This window comes from Protopterus annectens, chromosome 8.part0, assembly GCF_019279795.1.
Source record: "Protopterus annectens isolate FY-2018-M chromosome 8.part0, PAN1.0, whole genome shotgun sequence".
Taxonomy (NCBI): Eukaryota; Metazoa; Chordata; order Ceratodontiformes; family Protopteridae; genus Protopterus; species Protopterus annectens.
This window is the reverse complement of record NC_056741.1, coordinates 1605995795-1606007975: the sequence shown is the minus strand read 5'-3', so window position 1 is coordinate 1606007975 and position 12181 is coordinate 1605995795.

Below are 12181 nucleotides of genomic sequence, written 5' to 3'. Positions count from 1 at the left end.
AAAGATGGCACTGCTGAACAAGAAATGTCAAATAGAAAGGGTACTTAAAGGTGCCACAGATGTAAAGCATGTAATCACTTGCATAGTGATAATACGTTTATACATCCGGGCACGAACTGTATCTACAGTTTCAATACATATGCAAGCTGCAATACACAACATCTAATTTATCTTGCTTGCTGTACACATTGTACTGCTTTTTACATAGGCAAAACAGATCAGCTTTTTAAAAATCAGATCCTGCGTCATCTTAGAGATATTAAGAATTTGGATCTCACAAATGCTCTTGCAGTGCATGTTGCCGGCAATCCCACCCACCGCTTTAAATTCAGAGCAGTGGAAGTAATTCCCATGAGTTTACGAGAAGTGGATATTAAAAACAGAACTGAACTACGTGAATCCAGCTGGATAACCAACTTGAGAGCCAACCGTCCACCAGGTCTCAGTAGAGTTGCCCAACTAAAACCTATGCTGAAAGTAAAAAAATGAGTGTAGCTTCTAGAAAGGAAGATTAATGGCTAAATGGATAATTTATGGCAATGGAATATAAGAGCTGCAATCTATTTTATGCTTAGCCAAGTTGTTCTGCGAATATATTTACATCATTTGCAGTTTAATTATCTGAGGCAGAGACTGGTAAAAGCAAGGAAAGCTGCAGCAGTGATTATCTACAATACCGTTTGTGGTGCAACCTCATTATTATGGCAATGGGATATAAGAGCTACGAATTATTTTTATGCTTCGTCAAGTTGTTCTGCGAATATATTTACGTCATTTGCAGTTTAGTTATTCAAGGCAGAGACTGATAAAAACAAGGAATGCTGTAGCAGTGATAACACTCTTTGTGGTGCACTCATTATGCTGAATCTGTGACCAGGCAGTATTTTCTATAGAACAGGGAGCAAATGGCTAAGAATACTTCAGGAGGCAGAGAGTATGTTACTCTGAAAACCACATGGATACAGGTATTAATCTGCACATAATAGGGATTTATATGCAAGAGCACCAATGCTATTGCACTTATAAAACTGTATCATATGTACTACTTGCTTCTGTGATGTACTGCATATTTTTGAATGAAATGAATAACAATATGTTCTGTCAACCAAAGGAATTCAGCCCCTTTGATGCTATTGGATAGCTACAGGACAAGAAAATTGTAGATTGGATATTTGAAGGCATAAATATGATTGGCTATAACAAGAAGCAGGATTTATGCTGTATGCAAATCATTAACTTTGTTGCTATTGGATAGTTCTGCCACTAGGGTATCAGACATTTGATACCTTGAGATACAATAATGACTGGCTCACAGCAAGACACAGGAGATATGCTGTATGAAACCTAATGAGTTTTTCATTGGTTATGACAATGTGTCTGGAACATTGATTGGTTTATTCTGTCTTTAAATTTAGGGTGAATACAGCTAAGACATATGATCTGATGAAGGCTAGTAAGCCAAAAGCGCTTATCAGGGAATTTTACTGTGCTCCTGTTTTTGTTGTTTTTACTGAAGATTAAAATTTGTTTTTAGCATTTTTACATCTGTGGTGGAACCAAGGATTTTTTTCCTACTACATTTCTACATTTATGCTCGGAGCCTTCAGCAATACAGCTACGTTTTCTTCATATCAAGAAAAATCAGAAGCAGATTTTAAATCTTGCTCTTTGAATGCATAAAAAAGTTGTTAGAATAAAAGATGTTTGCATTAGCATGCATTTTCTGAAGAATATGAAGTCTGAAACTCAAATGTTTGTCATTATATACTGAATGCAGTCCTTAAAATGTGGGAAAAATAACACATTTTATAAGGAAAATGAACAGACCAAAAATATGAGACAAAATCAGGGATGGCTGAGAGCTGTGCAGGCAATAACTGTAGTCATGCAGATATCTGATCTTGTTGCAGGGTTAGAACATTCATGATCATAATTAAAGAAATAAAATATATCCAGTAGTTAATACAAATGTCAGCACTTTTGAAAGAGATTGCTGCTGTCAATCTAGTCCTAGTAATATCATTATATGAAAGCTCCCTACCCCACACACAAGAAAAGTTTCTCTGCCCCACCAAGGCAAGGTTATCGTATATGGTCTCTCTGCTTTCAAGCTGAAAACAGAACTTAAGGAACACACATGGGGACTGTAGTGCCAAGACTGTTCCCTGTGGTAACTTGGACACTTTCTATACCTTTTTGTTTAGCAGTTAGTTGTGCATTTTTGAGTTCTCTGTTGCACAGAGCTATTCTCCTTATGTTTTCATTTCCATGTACCACCACCCGTCACTATGTTGTCATCCCATCTGTAGGATAATGGAAAAGTCATTGCAAACTTGAAATGTTTGTTTATGCTACTTATTAAATGAATGAAATCGGCAGCTGTTCCATGTTTATCAAATATTTCACACTTAACTAAATAGAAAAACCTGTTACCCAGAGGCAAAGGATTTCAACTCCTAGCTCATTCCACACAAAACTGTAGTATTTTTGTGCCCTAATTACCCATGTCTGGTTTCCTACTAGATTTCAGAAAACAAAACATTTCCTCACACAACCATGACCTGCAGCTGCTCTTTCCGAGCAGAATTTCAAATACCAACTGTACCATTAACAGTCACTAGCTTTCGGTTTGTTGTCATGCAAATGAATCATGAGCAGAATTTTGAATGAGTTATTGGACCATTTATTTACAAAGAACATCTTTATTTAAAATAAACCCCGGGATTCAATAATGTTTCTTTTCCGTGCACGAATAGTGTAGCTGTTCCTGCACAGAATATGGCCGCCGAGCGATTCAGTAAACAATCCTGGGGACATGCATGAGCCTGCTAACACTATTCTGTCATGGACATGATAGGATTATACTAATGACCTCATTTGCTGTTGAAAACCATGCAAATGAGGTCAATTAGTGATCCAGTAAGCAGGCAGGCATCTGTGGCAGAATAGTGTAGCATGCAGAAATGTATTCAGCTACTAGCCAAATACATTTATGCAAAAATCAAAACAGAGGCATGACAGCTCAAAGAAAAGCATGTATTATATTTCTTAAGCATGCCAATGGCCAAATATATCCATTGGCACGAAAACATGTTGCAAAATTATAAAAATCAAAGTTTATTTTTTTTTGGCCAATCTCGGCCATTTAAGCAAAGGGCAGCGGCGTGCAAACAGAATTGTGCCGAAAAAAAATAATGTGAAAAGCCAATTCTAAGTGAAATCTGCATTTTGCCATTATAGTCTATGGCATGTAGAATCAAAACAATAGCAGAGAACAGTGGTTGCTAAGGGGAAAGGCTCTGGTGTAGTGCTGTAACTAGAGACTACGGCAGTGGGGTATGCTAATGAGGGAAATTTACTGAATCACAAAAAGAAGGCAAGTGCCAAACTGCACCTAACCGTGTAGGAGCTATAAGGCAGTGGTGTAAGCAGGAGAAGCAGCTGACATGAAAAGGGGGTGTCTCATGCTTGGTGTAAGCACATTGGAGCTCCATGACTCACATTTGAGCTTAGCTAAGCACAGCTAAGCAAGGGACGTGTGTCTGAGGCTGTATTGACTTATTCCATGAAATTAAAAGCGTACCATTTCTCATTGTTTGCCTTAGCTAAATGGGTTTGTGTGGCATGCACTGGGGCTAAAAAAAAAAAAAAAAACCTGAAAATAGCAGGACTGTTTAAATTTGGGCACTGGGTTTGTGCGAGGCACCTCGGGACTTAAAAGGGGCAGAAATGGGAAGAGAAAAAAGGAAAAAAAGGGAAATAGAATAAAAGCAATCAAGTACAAATAACATAGCTGGCTGGTGGAATGCATCAAAGTCAGACAATCATACAGGAAGCATCTACAGCACAACAGTATAAACTATGCAAACACCTTCCAGTCTGTTTTTTCCCACAAACTCTGCACCATTGGTGTACACATGCTGGGTAATTTTAACAAAAAAAATGTTAGGGGTTGCCATTGCTTTGATCCATCAGCATGTGCTAGAGGTTGAGGGTGGTGATGAGGATAATGCTGACAACCACCACAGACCAAGGAGGAGGAGAAGACTGTTCAGACCCAGGGTAACTTACCATGGTCTACATCATCTGGACATAGAGTGCTAGAGGGTGGACAGAGACATACTTCAGCAAATCATCGAGCTGTGCTGGCCTCAACTCAGACCCAGAGCCAACAGAGGATAAACCCATCCCAGTGGATACCAAGGTGTGTGTAGCCTTAAGAATACTAGATACAGGTACTTTCCAAAGACCTACTGGGGACATCATGGGGGTCTAACAGGCATCTGCATCCAGGGTACTCCATCAGTTCCTGGATGCCATCCTACCACATGCCTGTGAGCACATTTATTTCCCCAACACCCGTGAGGAGAGGACCAGCAATATGCATCTCTTCTGCCATGTAGCAGAATACCCGGAGGTACTGGGTGCGATAGACTGCATGCACATCCACATCAAAGCACCACCCAATGAACAGGGTAAGATCTACATAAACTGCAAGGGCTTCCCATCCATCAGCTGCCAGGTCATGTGCAATGCCCAGGAAATTATCATGAATGTGTGTGCTGGCAGCTCTGGAAGCTATCACGACTCCCACATCTGGCATTCCTCACAGCTGTACCAGGCATTTCCCAGTGGGGACATCCCATATGGCCATCTGGTGGGGGATGCTGGCTATGCACTGGAGCCGTATATGATGACACCCATCTGAAATACACACACACACACTCAAGAATGCCATAATGAGGCACACGCACAAACCAGGATCATTATAGAGCATGTATTTGGGATGGTCAAGTCGTGGTTCCACTGCCTTGACATATCTGATGGAGCTTGACAGTATTCTCCAGCCACATGTGCACACATGTTCATAGTATGTGCCATGCTACACAATATGATCCTGCAGAAACAGCTGCAGCAGGAACAGCACGGGGAAGGGCCATACAGCTCCCCAACATTGCCAAGGTCCTCACAGGCACAGAGGGACTCAGAGGTGAAGCCACTGAGCCTGCTCCTGTAGGCAGATGGAGGCATGCCAAGTATGCCCAGGTCTTGGCAAAGAGGCAATGCATAGAACACACACTGACACTGTAGGGACCCAGGAAATGACACCTCTTTCTGACTCGCACACACAGTAAAATGGATGACATACACACATCACATTACCTGTAACTTACCATGTATAGGTAGTGTACTGTGTGAATCCAACATAGGCAGCCCTCAAGCACAGTCCCCACAACTGCCACAGGAACAAGGTACGTCAGTCTTCTTAACAATAAATTAATGGATTAGTATGCTCTGGCAGCATATCTATGGTAATGCTGCATGCATGCTAGGGAATGGGATGGCCTACTGGGATAGCAGCAGACAACTGACAGCTATGTGGGACACCAGGAAATGTCTGCACAGTACTGGCTTCCCCACACTATGCAGCATCATTTAAGGTGACAAATCCCACTGGAGTATATGTGGGGTCCAACTAAGGAGGGGTCATAGGTCACATGCATGGATGTCACTATGGGGATCCCATACTCACCCCTCAGACTCACACAGCAAGTCAGCTGTTGAAAACCATAAAGGAATGTCTTGCAAAGGCCCACAGATGGTGACAATGATGGAATACCCCCCTACAGACTTACACAGCGATATCATAGAAGGCCTTGCATTTGCAGTAAAGCTCTGAAGGGTAAGAAGTCTGAAACTCAATTGCATGGCATTAAAATCTAACCTGTGGTCTCTAGTGATATGCCTCTATTCTCCAAGACAGGGCCCAATACTATGCTAAATGGAACCAAAATGTAAAGTCAATATCAGTACAATCTGTGCAAATGTGTACCGTTGACAGGTGTACCCCCCACAGCCATATTCCCATAGAAATGCAGTAACATGTACGTTTGTAGGGTAATAGCAGCAGAGCACACATTGCCAGGGGTGTCCCAATCAACATGATAACTTGTTGCATGTCCACAATATGCAGGGGTCAATGAGCTATGCATATGTGTGGGGAATACTGTCAGGATGCGGCCAGCAACTTCTCATGGCTGTTGTGTCCTAGTGGCCTAGGTACAGTACTGTGGTAGACAGGGCCATATTCCATGAAATGCAGCGCCAACTATTTTGTATGTCAGCTACACCTATGGTGGGAGGTGTACACACTGTCCAGATGTCAGTATCCATTACTGCTGGGAAGCTGGACAGGTCATGTACAAGGGACCACACATATGAACAGTACACAGGTTGGAGTAACCTACAAAGTGCCTACCATACCTCCCAACTATACAGCCTTTTGGCAGAATGTACAGAGGTTTGCATCATATTTGTGGTGTCTTTATTCCAAAATAGTGGTTGTCTGGAAAATCGTTGGCAAACCACGAAAGTCTAAAGTGAGAAAATAATGATGGATTGTAGTGCCTCAGACTTAATACCCTATAGAAAAATGCATGTTAATGCAAAATCTATGACTGTATCATCCTTCCAGGTTTGTAAGGCCAATAGTTACAATGGTCCGTATATTTAGGCCTTTGTCACCCAATTCCTCATGGCTCTGTCCAGATGTCTGGCTCACATATGTAGAAAGATATGGTGACTAGTAGCACAGCAGTGCATTCTGTTACTTACCATTGTCACCCCAGCGGGGGTTTCACTGCCTGGCAGCCTGGGAACATATGAGTGACAGAACGCACTGCCTTGCTACAGATGGCCTGCATCAGTCTCATATGACCTACAGGCCTCTGGAAAAGGCCCATGCATCACCCATAGTGCTTTTGTAGGGAATGTTATGGGTTCCATACTACAAACATAACACAGTCAACAAAATGCAAATGTAAGGCCATGCCGCTAAATGCTAGTAGCATACCTCTCAACCTCATAGAGGAAGATATCTGGACAAAGCCATACATAATGGTGGGATAAAGGCCCAACTATGGGGACACATTTGAAATATTGCTCTCATAATGTTAGAAAGTTGCTAGAATAACAGAGTGTAGTACCATGGATGTCATGAAGGGTGTGAAGTCTGAAACTCTAATGTTCTGTCATTATTTCCTGACTGCAACCCTGAGTGATTTGCAACAAATGTGCTAGAAAACCACAATGTTATGGGAAACCAACCAGATATATGAGGCATGCATCTGGATAACCTGTGAGAATCTGTGGAGTTGACAGGTATGGTCACACCAGGATATGACCTTTCAGGTAAGAAGAATACTGCGCAACCAGATCCCCAGGAAATATATCACCAAGGTGCTGGACCTTTTACACAGCTTCAGCAGTCAATTGGCTGTAGCCACACCTTCCAACTGGCTGGATTGTGCAAGAATGTCTAGCTTTTATCTCATAATATAGGTCTGTGCATCATACATCTTGTATTTCTCTAGTAAATAACTGTGATGACCTGATTATATGTCAGTAGGTAATGACACAGTACAGTACAGTGTCAAACATTACATATGTCAGAAAATGTCTGCTAAAACAAACCCTGTAACTCAAGCAACTCATACATTGATAACAGCAATAGTTACAGTACCCCCCCCCATGTTTGGCCCATTGTTTCCCCATATTGGCAGCCTATCTCCAGATATCTTGCACAAGCATGTTGTAAGGTATGGCTGTAGCACACAACATCCTGGACTGGAGTACAGCTATCCCTGTAATGGATTCCCACACTTACTATAGAAGGTTATACTGAGCATACTGAGCATGCTCCTACACTTAAGCCCATGTCTGAAACCACATCAGACTATATATCTCTGTATTGTGCAAATGTCTTTGCATACAGACAGCTATGTAAACCTGTTTCCACATACACACCCATCAGACAGGATTACCCACAGGGTAGGTGGCACATATGTGGTATATCTGCATCTGTGGCATGTGATACACACACACACACATATATATGGGCAACATATTACAATATGTCAAGCATATGCACACATAGACATGGGGAAGAGAGGGACAGACAGTGATAGAGTGAAACCATAGGGAGACACACACAGAGAGTGAGTCATACACAGGGATACCCTGAATGGCACAGAGTGATATCCTGCTGCAGACAGTTGCATACCAGTTGTAACTACTGGCATGTGCCAGCATGAAGATGAGATTCATTGTCTGATGGTACTTAGGTGGGGGTTGGAATATCACATCACCTACCGTTGTCTGTGTGTGCGTGCATGTGTGTGTGTGTGTGTGTGTGTGTGTGTGTGTGTGTGTGTGTGTGTGTGTGTGTGTGTGTGTGTGTGTGTGTGTGTGTGTGTGTGTCTGTAGGTCTAAGTATTATGATGCCTTACCCATCCAGTACACTTCCCATTTCCCTACTTTACAAGATCTGCTAATGTCATTCACCTTAGAAGTACCTTTGGACTGGCTTCAGTCCTGAAGCTCTACAGTGGGTGTGATAACTGTGTAATACTATCATACAAATAACTAGATTGGTAGGGGTTCTAATCACAGTCCTGGCATATGTAACAGTGGTTGTGTGTGTGGGAAGGAGGGGTAAGTGTGTGTGTATGTTTGTGTGTGTGTGTGTGTGTGTGTGTGTGTGTGTGTGTGTGTGTGTGTGTGTGTGTGTAGGAATAAGTGTTTTAGTTGATTCCCACTCAGTACACCTCCCATTGCCCTGCTGCACAAGATCTGCTGATGCCATTCACTGTAGAAGTACTGTTGGACTGGCCTTTGCACTATAAGCTCTGTGGTGTATGCGATAACTGCATAACACTATAGTACAAATAGCTATTTAGGTAGGGGTTCTAATCTCAGTCCTAACAAATGCAAAAGTGTGTGTGTTTGTAGGTTAAAGATTTGGAGACCATTCACACACCAGTACACTTCCCATTGCCCTACTTTAGCAGTCCTGCTGATGTCAATCACCTTAGAAGTTCATTTGGACAGCCCACAGCCCTACAATCTCTGTGGTGCATGTGATAATTGTGTAACACTGTAGTACAAATAATTAGTTAGGCAGGGGTTGTAATCTCAGTCCTGGCAAACATATATGTGTGAGTGTATTTGTGTGTGTATATGTGTAGGTTAAAGTATTTTGTGGTCTCTCTCACCCAGTACATCACCCATTGCCATACTTTACAAGGACTGCTGATGTTTCTCACTTTAGAAGTACCTTGGGATACCTTTAACTTTATAAGCTCCGTGGTGCGTGTGATAAATGCATAACACTGTATTAGCAATAACTAGATAGGTAGGGTGTTAATCTCTGTTCTGGCAAATGTGTGTGTGTGTGTGTGTGTGTGTGTGTGTGTGTGTGTGTGTGTGTGTGTGTGTGTGTGTGTGTGTGTGTGTGTGTGTGTGTGTGTGAGAACAGTATCCTGTGGGGGTGGGGTGTGTTTGGGTGAGAACCGTATCCATTTGAGTGGCAGGTTTTGCAATTTTTTGCTGTGGTCCACCCAGTACACATCCCAGTGTCCACTTTACAAGGCCCACTGTTGTCATCCACTGTAGAGGTAGCTGTAGACACTCTGCAGCCCTATAAGTTCTGTGCCATGTGCAATAATTATGTAACAATATGGAATAAATAACAAGATAGGCAGGCCTTCTAATCCTTCATTCCCCAGTCAGGAATCATAGACAAACACACTCAGCTAGGCATCAACCCCTATATCACTAGATGGTTTGCAAAGTGGCAAACAGAACCCACAGTTTGAAAGCAGTGAACTCCATGTGAGACTGCTGACCAGTCGCGAGTGGAGTCCCACAGAGTTTGGTCCTGGATCCCCTCATGTTCGGTATCTACACCTCTGAAGTCCAGCCCAACATGAAGGGACTCTGGCTGACAATGTTTGCAGATGACTGCAAGGTGGGTGCTATTATTACCTCCCCATGTGATGTTTACAGCCTGCAGAAAGGCCTCAGTGAGACCTACGACTGGTGCCAGAACCCTAGACTTTAGCTCAATGCCAGAAAATGTGCTGACATCCCCTTTGGGAACAACTTGGTTCCCATGAATCACCACATCCATGGTAGTCCACTGAACACTGAAGTCATTATAAGAGAACTGGGAACACAGGTTGACAGCAAGCTCTCTGTTCACCAACACAGTGCCACTATGTTCAGAATGTCCTTCTATGTGGCACATCTCATTACTAAGGCTGTTGCATCCAGGAAGTAATAGATCATTGTCTCCCTCTACTCTCCCGTCATTAGGCCAATCAATGAGTACAATGGCCCATTTGCCATATACCATACTGGACACTTGCAACAACTGGAGAGGCTGCAAAAGTACCTCACACAGAGGATCCTAGGCCTTAAACACTTGTCCTATATAGACATACTTCAATAACTCCAACTATTCTCTGTCTCATTTTGGCTACTTAGAGATGATCTCTGCTTGACTTAAACAGCCATGTCTGACCCAGCTCTGCCAGGAATGCTACATCTAAAGAACCCAATCCGTCCACACCACATGCCCCAGAGATCTCAACCCCATTGCCACAATCAACAGAAAATGCTGGAGGGACAGGGTCATAACCCAGAGACTGCCCACGCTATGGAATAGACTTCACATGCATGTCAAGCAGAGCACCTCACTGGCACTCTTTAAGAGAAATCTGGATGAGTGGATGGGGAATAGAAATCCCACCCTGGGGATCACTCCAGTTTCTATACTCATTAGACACACTGGGGACTATCGTCAGGTGGCACAATGCCAGGGTAATCCTATGGGATAGGCTTGTAAAGGCTCCATGGCTATTTACCTAGTACACACCTATGAACATATGTATCTCAGTACTGGCAAAGTGTGTGTGTGTGTGTGTGTGTGTGTGTGTGTGTGTGTGTGTGTGTGTGTGTGTGTGTGTGTATAAAAGTGTTTGTGAGTGTGTAAACATGTGGGTGAAAGTAGTTTGAGGCCCTTCTCACCCAGTACACCTATCATTGCCATACTTTACAAGTGCTGGTGATGTTATTCACTATAGAGGTACCTTGGGACACTCTTTACCCTATAAGCTCCATGGTGTGTGCGGTAACTGCATAACACTATAATACCAGTGACTACATAGGTAGCAGCTCTAATCTGAGTTCTGACAAATGTATTTGCAAGTATGTGTATATTTGTAGGATACAGCATTTTGAGGCCCCACTGTCCCAGTACACTGCCCATTGCCATACTTTACAAGGGCTGGTGATGTTGTTCACCTTAGAAGAACTGTGGGACAGACTAGATAGTTTGGGGGTCTAATCTTAGTCCTGGCAACGTGTGTGTGTGTGTGTGTGTGTGTGTGTGTGTGTGTGTGTGTGTGTGTGTGTGTGTGTGTGTGTGTGTGTGTGTGTGTGTGTGTGTGTGTGTGTGTGTGTGTGTGTGTGTGTGTGTGTGTGTGTGTGTGTGTGTGCATGAGAACTGTATCCTGTGTATGTGTTTGAGTGAAAACTATATCCATTGAGGGGGTAGGTTTTACATTTTTAGGCCATGGTGCTCCCAGTAAATGTCCCAAGGTCCACTTTACAAAGGCTGCTGTTCACATCCACCATAGAGGTATTTGTGGATACTCTTCATCCCTATAAGCCCCGTGCTGCGTGCAACAGCTATGTAACAGTATGGAATGAATAACATGATAGGCAGGGCTGCTAAAGTCAGTACTGGCAATTGTATGTGCATTGGTGTGTATAGCAGTGTTTGTGAGTGTGTAGACTCATAAATGGCAGTCTAATGAGTCCTTCCACACACAGTACACCCCAATTTCCATACTTCACAAGGGCACATGATGTTATTCATTTTACAGGTACTTTGGAACAGTCATCACACTATTAGTTCCATGCCACCTGCGATAACCACATAACCCTGTAGTACCACTAACTAGATGGGTAGGGGTTCCAAACCCAATACTGGTAGCTGTGATCCTGTGCATGTGCATGTGTGTGTGTGTGTGTGTGTGTGTGTGTGTGTGTGTGTGTGTGTGTGTGTGTGTGTGTGTGTGTGAGACTGTGTGTGTGTGGGAACAGTATTCTCTGTGTGTTTGGTCAACACAATATCCTCTGGGGGTGTGGGCTTTAGCAGTCTGTGGTGTGTTCCACCCACTACACTTACCATTGTCCACTTTGCAAGGGATACTGATGTCAACCACCATAGATGTGCCTCTATACTCTCCTCAGCCCTATAAACTCTGTGGCACATGCAATAACTGTTACACAGACCTGATAAATGTGTCCATATACAGCTGTACCTTGGCTGTGA